Raw genomic sequence first — 14,957 nt, forward strand, 5'->3', positions numbered from 1 at the left:
AGCTACTATAAATTACTGCAAAATTTAAAATACTTACAACAAATTAATACATATTGAATTGATTAGCCACTTGTGACTTCAAATGCTAAAGCAATAGTGTAATGTTAGACTGTACATTTTTTGATTAGCTAATTTTTATATATATTCTTTTTATGGAAATATATCCTATTACTTATGAACGTAATATTTGAGTTTGGCTATGTGGTTATGCATACAGCCAGCACTTCTCTTGCAATCATGTTTCACATTACAGTACTTATTAGTGAACTAGAACTTTATATGTCAGTGTTAACATTTTAATGCAATCATTGGAAAGAGTAGTACTTAGAACAAGTTTCTGTGCAATCTAAAGCAACAATCCATATATCTTCTTCAGCAGATGGGCTGACAAAAACAGTAAAGATTTTTTTCTCTGCACTATCTACATTTCTTTTGTGATATTATGGTTTGTGTTTATCATTACTTTTTTTAAAGAGACCTGTTCTGTATTTTTACAAGTACTACATATGTATAAACCTCAGTTTATTTATGTTTTTATTGTGAGTTCACCACAATAAAAATTTTCTATATAAGTTCACTGGCGGCTTTTATTTATGTTTACCCAGGACTATTAGATTCACTCTGTATAACAGACTGTTTCTATATTTCATCAAGCTGGAATGCACTGGTTTTCATGATGGCTAACAGTTATTCTAAATATTTCATTAAATTCTAGGTGTGTATTGATGTTAAATATCCACTTTAAAGGAAAAATGTATTTTTAGATTCAGTTTAACTCACAGACATTTTATATGTAGCTTTTCATGTGTGTGTCGTGGTTTAAGGCCTTTGAAAGAACCTAGGGAAGCAGGCCAGAATCCCACCAACCTGCACGGAGGAGGCACACCAAAAGGCAGTCTAGCCTCCACTTGAGTGGCTGGCTTTGGCATACACTTGGCAAAAATGAGCTTAACTCTCAAGATATACTGTCAGACTCTCAAAAATACTTTCTGTAATTTCCAGAGCCACACTCAAAATGCCCCACAAGGGACAGGATTACCAACATCCTATGATTAAGCCTGTAGATGTTTATTAAAAATGAATATTATTTAGAAGATTAATAGCAGTTGGAATGAATGAATATTTGAACTGGTTGCTTTTTATCCTTGAAAACCTGAACCTAAGATCTAATAGCAAGAACTAAAATTGAGAATGTAGTGGATGAGTCTTGTCTGACAAAATATACTCTGCTTTCCATAAAATGTGCTTGTTAAACAGGTCTATGTGATTGGAGTGTTGAGACCCTGTTATTTTTTTGCTCCAGTATGTAATTTGGATTTATTCTGTTTTGGTTACTAACAAAACAAGAATAATCCAAGAATCAGCAGCAATAAGTTGCCAAAAATCAGAAAATCGCAATACTCCCAAGAAGCACCAAAATCCACCAAAGCTAATTCACAATGAATCACAATAGACTTCAGTTCCCAGCTTGCTTTTACATGGCTGGGGGTGGTCTCTTAACTGTAATGGACAGATGGCCTCACCTCTTGGGGAATCAACCCACAAAACACAAGAAACATGAGAGAATTGCATGGCACACATTGATACTAAATAATTAGCTAGTACATAATTAAACAAATAATAAAGAAACAGAACAATAATATAAAAGGAAAACAATGAATGATAATGAAAAAGGAAAAAAGAAGACCAAAAAGAGACATTTTAAAGCCAGGGAGGAACCCAGACATGACCATAACAGTGTGTTGGTGTTCTCTTTATATATAAAAAGGGCTCTGAAACTTTTTGATTTGTTTAAATTCATGTTCTATCTAAAAAAAATTTAGATAAAATTTACAATATTTAATATATACTTAAAAAAACTATGTTTCAATATACTTTCTTAAAGTAGGGCTATCTGTAATAAAAATGTATTAATTACTTAATCTGTCAAGCAAACTATATAAATGAATTAATACAAATGAAAAAATACTATCTAGTTAAAGTGAGGGATGTGTTTTGTACTGAACATATTGTAAAATGCTGACAATTTACCAGGGCTGTGGAGTCGGAGACAATTTTGGGTACCTGGAGTCGGAGTCGGCAAAAATGTACCGACTCCGACTCCTAATAAATTTAAATTGTAATGAAAAAAAATACAGCAAATTCAAATGTCCCATTTCACAAACAATAGTCATAATTAAGTACTTCTCTGATGTAAGAATAAAGGCCAGTGCATAGCTGTGTTACTACTAGTGTGAAGTTCAGCTGAGCTACTACACAACTAGACATTCACATATTGTAATCTGGTAATACGGTACATTACAAAAAATGTTTTCATTTTATTTCAGATATAATGTGTTTAACAAGTTCATTTGAGTGTAAACAAGTGTAATGATATAGGTGTGCACTATGGCTTGATTTGTGTTCAGGGGTTCTGTCTGCACTCTCCACATATGCTCCCACCCAGGGCTGAACTTTAGCATAACTTTGCACACCACCTGTTCTAGAAGATTTTGAAATTAAAAAAGAACAGATTCTATGTATTGTGACAGATAATGCTTCTAATATGTTAAGCACAATTGAGAAAATGAATAAAGTAGATGAAGAAAGTGACAAACAGATATTAGAAGAAGACAGTTGGAGAAAGTGAAACCAAAGAGAACAGTGAAATTTTGGATAACACTGCTGAAGAAGCATCTAAGCTTACTACTATTCAACATATGCACTGTGCTGTTCACACTCTGCAACTTGCAATAAGAGATGGATTGAAAGATCGTCATGCAGCTACTCTAATTGGCAAATTGAGGCAAGCAACTGTTGCAGCCAGGGCCCCTAAAACAGATGCCATTTTGAAAAGACGTGCAGGAAAAGGAGCCATTTTGGATGAAACAACACGCTGGGGAAGCACTTATTTGATGGTACAGTGTTTGCTTGAACTAAAGGACTTTCTTGAAGAACTGGACAATGAAAATGTTTTATTAACTGAAGGCCAGTGGGCACAAGTAAAAGAACTGGAAAGTCTACTTTATTACCCCTTTACTGTCACCAAGAGGTTGCAATATGAAGATTTAACACCTGGTAAATTTTTCTTGGAATGGAAGAGCTTGATAAAAAGTGGAGGTTAGCTGATGGCATTGTATCTTCAAGGAAGAAAAGAGAGAGTCTCTTATTGGATAATCAAATCTTGTTAGCTGCTATTTATGCTGATCCAATGAGCTGAATTTTGTTGAGCAGTGACCAGATTGCTAATGGAAAAATGGCACTCTATGATGTAGCAGTTCACATGAACGGATTAGTACTACTACCTGAAACACAACCACTGGATGAAGCTATACGCACTGGTAACTCAGGATCATCCTCTTTAAATGAAGAATTGGACTTTGATTCCTACTTAGACAAAATGGAAGTTTCAAAAGCAAACAGACATCACCTATGTGTGAAAGATAAACGACCAGTAAATGTCCAAATAAAGAGATTCTAGCAGGAGTTTTTTAAAGAATTAGAAGTAGTTGAAAAGTATGATCACTCCTCGAAACTGACTGTAGAAGAAGCCATCCTTGTTGATCCAGAGATTATTAGTGATGTGGCTAGAACTGTCACAGCAACGCCACCCACCCAAGTCAGTGTTGAAAGACTATTTTCAGCTCTAAAAATAATCAAGTCAGATTTAAGAGCTTCTATGAAAAAGGATCTGGCAGAAGCAATTCTGTTTCTTAGAACACTGAATTGAGTTAATTTTGGATTGCATTTAACAACTATTCTACTCTACAACTGTATTCCAGTTTTAATATAGAAACTGTTTTTTGTTCATGTAGTTAAGCTTTGTTTTTGTTTTAAAACTACCAAAGAATGTAGTATATATGTTTTGAACTGGTAAAGTTCCTGTTCCTGATTTTATGCATGCTGCTACTTTATAGCCACTTGATAAAAACAAAAAATAAAACCTTATTGTTTTCATTTTTGGGCAGCACGGTGGTGCAGTGGTAGCGCTGCTGCCTCGCAGTTAGGAGACTCGGTTCGCTTCCCGGGTCCTCCCTGCGTGGAGTTTGCATGTTCTCCCCGTGTCTGCGTGGGTTTCCTCCGGGCGCTCCGGTTTCCTCCCACAGTCCAAAGACATGCAGGTTAGGTGGATTGGCGATTCTAAATTGTCCCTAGTGTGTGCTTGGTGTGTTTGTGTGTGTCCTGCGGTGGGTTGGCACCCTGCCCGGGATTGGTTCCTGCCTTGTGCCCTGTGTTGGCTGGGATTGGCTCCAGCAGACCCCCGTGACCCTGTGTTTGGATTCAGCGGGTTGGAAGATGGATGGATGGATGGATGCTTTCATTTTTTTTGTTTAACTGGCCAATATGGTAGACAGTCAGCTTCCTAGTCAGTAGTTATGTGGTTAAATGACGTGTATGTTCCCTTCCTTCAATCAACATGGAAAATACATTAGCATATTAAATACAGAGGAGTCGGAATCAGAAGTACCGGAAATTAAGGAGCTAAATAAATAAATAAAGCATCTTTACTATCCATCTACCATGTCTACACTGAGGAAAAACACCAGTGCAAAAAAACCCCAGATGCAGACTACCATTCTTGCAAATTTGCCTTTTAAAATTTTCAGATTTTGGTTTGTCTTTTTTGTTTTCGCATTACATAGTGTATTTCCTGATGTTGAGGTCATGTTCTAAATTAAGTTTTTTCTCTTTAAAGAAAAGTCAATATTGTCAACATGTAAAGGGCTTTTTACAAAAAAAACAAAACATTATCTGCATAGAACAATATGATTGATGAGACATACTTTTTAAAAAGTGTAATTTTCATTTAATACTGCTGCTTTTTATTAATACCCAATGTAGACATGAGTAGTAATTATGTTAATAATAATAATTTAAAAGTGCCTTTCTTGAGGACACTGTACAAAATGTTTTAAAAAGTAAAAAAAAGAAAAAGATAATGTCTTAAAAAATGCAGATATTTGAAAAAAGACCAGAAGAGTCTTAAGGTTAATTTTAAAAATGGTAATGCTGTATTAAGAGTGTGATAAAAATCTACAGATAGAGAGAGAGAATGGGAGCAGCAGCAGTAAATACTGTACATGGCAGCTATAAAGGACTTTTTAGTTAGTGTGAGTAATTACATATTAAGGGAAGACAAAGTAAAAAGATTTGCATATATATATATATGTATATATTCTCATATACAGTATGAATATAAGAATATCTTTGACTGAAAGTACAAAAAAAACAAGATGCTGTTGTTCATATACTAAAATAAGCAATTATTTTTGGTCAAAAACAGGACTGTTTCAAAACTAAAGACATGGTAACATTTAAATTTCAGTAAGTGCATATATTGTTCGTTAAAAAATACTTGTGTTTCATAAAGTTGGACTTGCATGATTGTTGAAAGAGACGAGAATAAAGACAGCTTACACTTATTATATACTATACTTGACAATTTGTGACATTCTAATTTACTCTGCATCTGATTTTTCTATTTTTACATCTTTAACTTATTTTAACTTAAAAGTAATTTTTCCAAGAGGACAGCTGGCTTTCATTCACATTAGTTATTATGTACATCTGATACTCTCATTTGAAACATTTAATTATAGAAAATTTAAATGTAAAAATGTGCATAAGCATTTTGTTTGCATAGATGCAAACTTTTTCAACTTTTTCCTGCATGGGTACAGAGCAAGCCTGTTATTATAGGTTAACTAATGTATAACAAATTTACTCATCACTTATTCACTTCTCCCACCAACTTTCAGTTATTATCAAAATAACCAATACCGGATATTAACATGAATTACTATATGCTGGAAGAAAAAAAAAAAAGGGGGAAAAGAGCTCAAGAAAGCCACACAAAAAGTAGTGTTATGTTTCATCCCAGATGCAATAAAAAAAACAAACTGGAAAACGAAAAAAAAGTGTATTGTAAATAAAATTATTTTTTAAAAATTAGACACAATTGTCCTGCTCATTTGGGAAGCAAAGGCCACACGTTCAAAAGAAAACTTTGCAAAAAATAAAGCAGAGAAGGGCACAGAACAAACTAATTTCCATTACTGAGTTGTGACTATACAGTATGCAACTTAGGATGGTAAAAAAGGCCACAGAATTTAATTAAACTTTGCCTACTTTTTACCCATGTAAAACAGACCCCTTTTTAAATCTTCATTATATGTTTTTAAACTGTTCACTACATGGCCTCCTGGAGTTACCTGTTCTTTCTATTTTAGCAGTAAGCTAACAATGGAATATTCCCTTAAAACATGGTGCCAATGTAGGAAACACTGTACAAATGACCAGGGCGCCAACAAGGGGGGTTAATGAGAACATCTGTCCTGGGCCCTGAGCTTGTAGGAGCTGTGCTCAGATTCATTGTTTTTGTAAGAGCAGCATCAGTAACACTCTCCGGTGATTTGACAACATCCCTTGAGTGTCAACAGAACCATCTGAAAAAGATATACTGGGCTGCTTTTAAAGATGAGCGGACATCTCTTGAATTTTTTACTGCTGTACACAGAATGAATCTTTAGAGATTTTCAGAGATCTGTGTGCTGCACTGCGTATGTTACCAATCGCTGTGGCAGAGCATTATTTTAATAAACAAAATTAATTAAAAATAAATTATGTTTAACAATTTACTTAGACTGAACAGACTTGTCCATCGAACAGGGGCTTGCATGTTAAAGGAATTTTGCGAGTGTTATTGACTTTGCAACTGCAAAAGCTCGGAGGTGGATTCTGTACAAATTAAAGAAGTAAGACACAACCTGTTATTTACTATATTTTACATAATGTTAAAAGGATGTTTTGTTGTTTTACAGTGTTACAAATATACACTAACAATCTTTTGTATTTGATTTAAAATGTAAACATAAAACAAAATATTGCCAAAGTTTTGCATTTGGTTTGAAACACGACAAAATACAAATCGATAATGTTCTGTTAGTCACAGCTTTGCCAAGAAGTTGTGAGAGTGATGTGGGGTCCATTAGGACAGTTTTGTCCAGGGCCCGGACATGTACAACAGCAGGGATAGATTAACCATTAAGCAAAATAAGGACTTGCTTAGGGCATCAAGGGATGGGGGGCACCATGTAAATGTTCTTTTGCTAGATTTACCATGGATCATATGGTTCAAGACTGCACATGGTGCAACTCAACCAGGTTCCATAAAAAGGGGCTCTCACATTAAATGAAAACATTACATATATATATATATATATATATACAATAATAAAAATAATTAAAAAAATAGTAGTAATAGAGGTTAGTGATATATATTAAACATGGGAATACAACTAAGTTAGAATCTGGTAACTACCACACGGTCCACTGAGGCTCACGTTCGTTCTTGACTTGGTCACGTCGGCTGTCCCATTCAGTCATCCACTGAGAGTAAGTGCAGCTCATATATATGGGGGCCTCTAAAGGTCTTAATCCGGCTGTGTACAACGGTACCTCTGCACATGACAATGATTACCCAACTAACATCAAAGCTGACAAATTACTATCAGTTGCTCCCATGCGTGATAATCATTTATTTAAGCGTGAAAGCAACACTTGGCCTATACAGTGTTTAAGTCGCAAATGTTACTAGGTTTCTGGAATTTTAGAGATGTTCTGTCTCGACAATATCTTTGTATCCTTTGAACAATTACGCATGAAACACAATCTTCCTATGGCACACTTCTTTTACTATCTGTAACTCAGAGAGTTTCATGAAAGAAGCCTGCTCAATATCTATGGTGAAAGCTATACCATCTAGTGATGATGAAGATATAGGGAGCATTTTTATACTCTACCAACATATCTTAAAGAAAGCACTCCTAAATGACCTAAGATGATTGTGGAAACAGGACTGCCTAATTAGAAATTTCAGATAATGCATGGAACGCATCAGTGGATAAGATAAACTCCTCATCAAGCTATGCAAAACACGGTACATTTCTGTTAAAATTTGCTCTTTACGTATAACTACCTCAACTAAGATTATCTAAAAAATAGTCCAGGATGAAAACTGAGTTATTCATGATGTTATCAAGCACCTGCCTTGGGATGCCCTACACTCAAATAATACTGGGGAAAAACACTTGATATTGTCAGGTATCTATAGACCAGGAGTTGTGACTTTGGCTATTTAATACCACGTTCAAACACTTAGCACTACTAAGTATAGCTTTTCAGTGGCCGCTCCTGCACTACCTATAACTTATAGCTTGCAAGTGTTTAACTGTGCTGGCTTAGCAGATAATCACTTTAAATAAAGATAACTGTAGAACAAAATATATTTTAAGTGAAAATCAAAACGGGGTGGATTTAATTGGCTTCCACAGTTACATTTTCATGTTACAAATCATGTTGGGGACAAAGTTTTAGAATATTTAATTTGCAGAAAAGATAAATTATAGTCCATGTAACACAAGAATAAATACGCTACTAGCGCTAAAATATATTTTACTGCTTGCATTGCAAAAGCAATGAAGCAAATGATGGAAAAGTTCCCTGATTAAATATTCTTATCTTAATTTACATGTTTGCATTCATTTTATTGAAATATAGTTGGGGGATTTGATAACACTTTCCAATTACTACAATACAGACAAAAATCATTCATCTTGCTGGCATATTTAAAAGCCATAAGTCAGAATGTCTGACAACTTTAAGTCTTATCTGTAGCAAAAAGGAGATGAAGCACACGGAACTTTGATGAAAAATAAAAAGCTCCAAATTACACAAATATAAATCATCACTCTAAATGATTCCATAACAAAAACTGTCAAGGCTATCTTATTTTTTTCAGTAAAGTGTTTTAAAACCATTTTGAATAAAATACAAGCTATTTTATCCTCAGTAAAAGTTTCTTATGTTGACAACTTAATGGCAGAGCAGATGTAATATAACTGCATATTTGTTCTGATGGCCCTTTGTCTGCATTTAATATTCAGGCTTTAAACAACTCACTTGTGTTAATTCTTAGCACAAGAAGAGCAAAATGTTTATTAAAAATCTCTATATTAATACAGATTTAGAAAATGGTGTGATAGAACGTCCGTTTTAGGTAAAATTTGCTTTCATGTCAAAACAACTGGAATGGCTTAAATAAAAAATGTAAAGTAAATAATAAATGGAAATAACATGCTGCCAGCATAGTAGTAAAGACCGTAAATGGGTATAATAAACTAAAATTTATAAAGTTTATTTTGATTAACAATAACTTTCTGAAAATATTTTAATCAAAACATACTCAATCTGGAACAAATTGACAAAACAGACACATAAAGCTGAATGGAATGAGTTCAACATTCTAGTAAATGTTTTTAATGCAGAAAATGATATAATGTTAATAATAATGTATACTTTAGCAATATCATATTTAATAATCTGACTGATATTATGAATTGTTGTTATTACATGGCTCAAATATTAACATTTTAGTACCATTATATAATAATGTCTAAGCATTTCTATACAGTATATATGAACTACTAAATGTGTTAGTAGCATGAAGAACATTAAATGTGTATTCTATCATTTCAGTTATCTCTTTTTCATCAGTAATTGTATCATTTATTTTCTACCAACTTTTATATTGGAATATCCTCTTTTCATTTTTCTTTTGTCTTGTATTATTGTCAACTGTTCTGAGGAGACAAGCTAGCAAGAATTTCCCTGCACTACAGTACTGTATGTGCAAAGCACACATGACAATAATTTTGATTTCCATGTGTTGGAAGTTATGGTTTTAACCAGTGTTGCATATTTTAGAAATATCATATCAAATGTCATTACACAGGTTCTTTTATAATTTCATTAAACCCTGTTCTAGAACCAATTCTGAATTATTAATATATACAGCACATGAAATGCAAAGACCTTTTATAATATTAGTAATATTAAACTGTTGGCATTTTCCATCATTTTCTTGTTACATGTTTCTTATTTATTAAGAAATACTAACTTTGGGGCAGTACGGTAGTACAGTAGTGGTGGCGCTGCGTCCTCACAACAAGAGGACTGAATTCCCCATGGCTGCGTGGGTTTCCTGTATGGGCTCTCATTTCCTCTCACTTTCCACAGATAGGCAAGTTAGATGTATTGGTGATGTTAAACTGGAACCTGATGTGTGTACACCCTGTAAAGGGCCAGGGCCCTGTCCAGAGATTGTTCCTGCCTTGCATCTGCTGCTTGCGGCATAGGCTCCCACTTCCCCATGACTGTGCTTTGGCTAAGTGAGTTTAGAAGATGGATGAATGATTATTTTGGTAAAAAAACTCATTACATTGATGGGAATAAGTCTTATTGGGAATAATCTTGTTTCTGGTGGCCTTTAGCCAGCTGTCATGCTACATGCACTTTAGAAGAGCTCATCCACCTGAAACTAAGCATGTTCATGCCAGGCCAGTACATGGATGGGAGACCATCTAGGAAAAGCTTGAGTTGCTACTGGAAGAGGTGTTGGTGAGGCCAGCAGAGGGTGCTTACCACATGGTCTGAAGCTGGATCCGAATGCCCTAGTGCAGTGAAGGGGACGCTGTAGGGTAAAAATGGCACTGTCCTTTGGATGAGATGTGAAACTGCAGTCCTGACTCTCTGTGGTCATAAAAGATCTCTGGACATCCTTTGTAAAGAGCATGGTGCATCCCGATGTCCAGGCTAAATTGCCCATCATGGCCTAGTCATTCTGGCTGATCACCTAATCACACACTCTCACTCCTTCACCAACTAACAGGTAATGTGTGGTGAGCATACTGGCGCAAAATTGCTGCCGTTGCATCATCCAGGTGGAAGCTACACATTTGTGGTGGAGGAAGTGGCTCCCCACTCACTATGAAAAGCGCTATATAAATGTAAAGAATTATTATTAAAACATTTTGAAGTGATGGATCTAACCTCTTTGGGAAGGCAGAAGAAAGTGGTACGAGAAGAGAGGTATTTTCAACTTGTACTCTCCTGATCCACTTAACTGGTCTGAGATATTATGGACTGCAGGGTTTGATAGGTAAAACTTTTTAAAAGGTAAATGCTAGCAGGACTAAATCTGACTTTCTGAAGGAAGCTCAAAACCTATAGTTGAAAAGATATAAAATATAATATTTGACTAAGAAACATGAAGTGTATAATCTAAATACTAGATGGTTGTAGTAATTCCTTCAACTTTAGAAGCTGACATAGAGTCTGAAAAGATTTATCACAGCTTACCACACAGAAATCAGATAAAAGACCTGCTTAAAGGATCAATTTAGGTGAATGAAATGATGTGCTAGACAAGTATTTCATTATAATTATGGAAAGGAAACTAAGGGAGCAGAAATACAGATTCATAAAGCAATCACTTTAAGTTTTATTAGACTTTGAAGGTAGGTATATTACAGTAGTAGGAAAACTATAAGACAGCACAACACATAATAGACGGTGCATACCAAGTTTTGCGTTAGTTCACTCATATTCAACTATAACCACATTATCTAGAAGGTTGTTGAAAACTGTACTTTTTATCATAACTGGTAGACCCACAAAAGGGTTTTACATCTATAATCAGGACAATATTCATTTTTCAGTTCAGTACATCACATTTACTAACTGATTACCTGTCAATTGATAATAATGTTATACCCGTCTTATAATGCCATTGTTATATTTTCCATGTTCCACTTATCCTAGAACTTAGAATATCTTGTATTCCTAATTCAACAGATTTAATCCATCAATGTTATCAGATGAATATGTTATTGAAATCTATATTTTAAAAGTATCTTTGTTGATATTTGCCATAACTTTCTAGGAAACACTTAAAGCATATGTGAGAGAAGAGAAATCAGGTTAATTTTCACACAAAAACAAATTACAAACAAGAAATTACAAACATTGATGTTCAAAATCATCAATGAATATGCAAAGCCATCTGCTACTGAGCTCTCCAAAAAAGACCAATTTTACAAAACAAAAATGTACTTACCACAAAACAGTAAAAACTATTACTTAAAGCATGTGATTCTTACTCCATACCCAGAGAAAAGACTAATTAAAATGCCAGCTTATCAAATACAAGGAAGATGTTTGGACTAACTATTACAAAAATGCTGTCAGGAACAGTTGCTGAAGATAGTGAAAATGAATATAATATGATGCTTTACACATCTGAATATAATGGAGATATTTCTTTAATAAAACAGAACAGAACACAACTTCAGGCATTAAAAATGAGCTGGATGAACCTTTAACACTCACTACAATCTTGGCTTCCGTTCTAACTCTAGAAACCTACAGGCTCAGATGGCTATCTTCTAGAATTTTAAGTCTTTTTAAACTCAATTTTCAAGTTATCAGAAAGACGATAGAAAGGGCTTCTTTTTTCTTTTTTTCAAAAGCTCAAACCAGGATTTCTTAATGGCAGACAATTACTATCAAATCTTCGACATACATATTGTTGAAGAAGAATAGCAGAGCAATGAACATGCTCAATTACAATGTTTCTTTTTATTACAAATATACTATCATTGTGCTTGTAATGGTATGTTTCAAGATTTCCTTGATGCTTTAGCTTACAAACACTGCAAATAAAGTTTTCTGTTACATAACAAATGTGACAAAAAATAAAAGGCTAACACAAATCACAACAATAGTGTCAATGGGGACAATTTGCTGAGATCTTCGCTTTATCAGAGAGCAGTTATTGATCCTAAATGGAATTGGGTCTGGAAGGACTGCTGATGACTAGTTATTACTTTCAAATCCATAAGTTTGCTACACATGTTTCCCCTAATACAATTTGAGAGCTATAGTAGTATTATCTATTTAAATGAGATAAGCTATACAATTTTTTAAGAGGCTTGACCTTTTTTGGTTTACAGAATACTCGGTGTGTAGTGTTAGCAGGGAACCCAGTTATTATGATTGTATAATATTAGTAATTATTTCCTCTATTTTGACAAATGGTGCAGAACCATTGGCACTTACACCAATAGATATGGAGATAGTTGTAAAGTTGCTGCACAGTCAATAATAAGATAAAATATTGTAACATAACAGTGTGTTATAAAGTATATAATATTGTACATAAATGTATACAAAAAATAGTACGGTATTTTGTCAATTGTCCTGATGGAAGTAAGAATTTCATTGCACTATGTGTACGTGACAATAAACTTGATTTGACTTGACACACACAACCACAAAAATAGTAATTTCATCTTCAAACCTACTTAATTCAACAATACAGGAAAAAAGCCGATCCTCTTCAAAAACAATATGGTGGCATACCTTGGGTTGGATCTGAGCAAACAAAAAGACTACTCCAGGAAAACAAGAATGCTGTGCTAGCTTTATTGTTATAAGATTCTCAGGTTTGGATAACAAAACAGCATGTATAACCTAATACCAAACATCAGCCATACTCATGGAGGGTGAAGATTGTTGCTTTAGCCCTAGGTGCCTTGTGCTCATTAAGTTTACTGTGGGCTCCTTCTTATACCAGACTACACTAAAATAAAATTTGGACCTCTATCGGACAGCTGGAGCTTTGCTACATGTGGATCATGATCCCAAGAACACTAGCAAACCTACAAGTAAATGGCAGAAAAAAAGAAAAGAATAAAGCTCTTGGACACACAAAGTCAAAGTTGAGACATCAAACCAATTGAGATGCAGTGATGGCAGCCTAAGAGAGCTGGAAAAGACCAAAATATTTCCAAAATTATATTAAGACACTGATAAACTCCTACAGAATATGATTCCTGGTATTTCAAGTTATTGCTGATAAAGGCGAGTCCATACGTACAGAATTATGGAAGGTATTTACTTTTTTTTTTTTTTTTTACAGGTTGTCTGACTTGCTGTTGTTGAATAAATAATTGTTCCACGAGCTAAAATATCATAGAGTGTAGTCACTCTTCCACACGGGACTTCTAAATGTTAGATTATAACTTAAACCCATTACATGTTATTTGAAACTAGAGGCTAGAATTACATAATTGAAGAACTTTGTAAGAACCGGAATAATGTTAGTTATGTCCTGACAAATAAAACCATATAACTGAAAAAGGGTTTATATGCTGTATTTTTTCACTTAACATGTTTGGAAATACTTTATTATATTAAAAACACAATTATTATTATCTGAGAATTCATTCGAGCTCCATATGCGCAAAGCGTACAATTATTCAGCTCAATATTATATACTGAGCACATCTGTCTTGCTTGAAATTGTCCAAAATGTTTCCAGGGCAAGATCCAACCAGTCACGCTGCAATCAAGCTCAAGCCTCACTGGGTCACATGTTTTGGGCCTGCACCAAATTAACATAATTCTGGACAAAAACCTTTAGATGCCTTTCAGACAGCCTTACTGTCACAATCCTTCCTAATCCATTAACAGCTGTGTTTGGTGGTCTTCCAAATGGGCTTAAAGTGGAGAAGGACAAATAAACTGTGATTGCCTTCACTACACTACTGGCACGCAGACTTATTTTGCTCAACTGGAAGAATCCTAACTCTCCTCTTTTAAGTCAGTGGGTAACTGATGTTTTATATTATTTGAAATTGGAAAAAGTCAAATTCTCACTTAGAGGATATTTGCAGAACTTTTTCAAAACCTGGCAGGATCTAATCAATAATATTTTAGAATAAGCTCTTAAAGCACCGAGGAAGTAGATTCTCTCCCCATTTCTTTTTCTTCTCCATTTATCTGTATCTGCCTACTAAACTCTTCAATTTATTTATTTTTACCATTTTTAAGTTTTAGTCCGTTGGCCGTGCTCTCTTTCTCTGGGGTGGGGGTTGATTTGTTTTCAATCCTATTTTTTTTTTTGTAAAAATTGATCTATTTGTATGGAATGATTACAATAAAATCAATACAATTTATAAAAAAAAAAACAACAAAATTATTTTACAGTTTACAAACTTGTAGAAAGGTAAATTTTCAATCTATTTAACATAAAATGAGCTCTTGTTTAAAGGGAAACATGCCAGCGTTTGTTTAAA

At 34.3% G+C, this 14,957-nt stretch overlaps 1 protein-coding gene across 1 annotated transcript in view; it reads right to left on the reverse strand.

The window, feature by feature from the left end:
• Positions 1–14,957, reverse strand: part of LOC114653241 (centromere-associated protein E-like) — a 402,188-nt gene that overhangs the window by 43,916 nt on the left and 343,315 nt on the right. The gene's annotated exons all lie outside the window — the stretch shown is intronic.

Source organism: Erpetoichthys calabaricus, chromosome 6, assembly GCF_900747795.2.
Source record: "Erpetoichthys calabaricus chromosome 6, fErpCal1.3, whole genome shotgun sequence".
In the NCBI taxonomy this organism is placed as follows: Eukaryota; Metazoa; Chordata; class Cladistia; order Polypteriformes; family Polypteridae; genus Erpetoichthys; species Erpetoichthys calabaricus.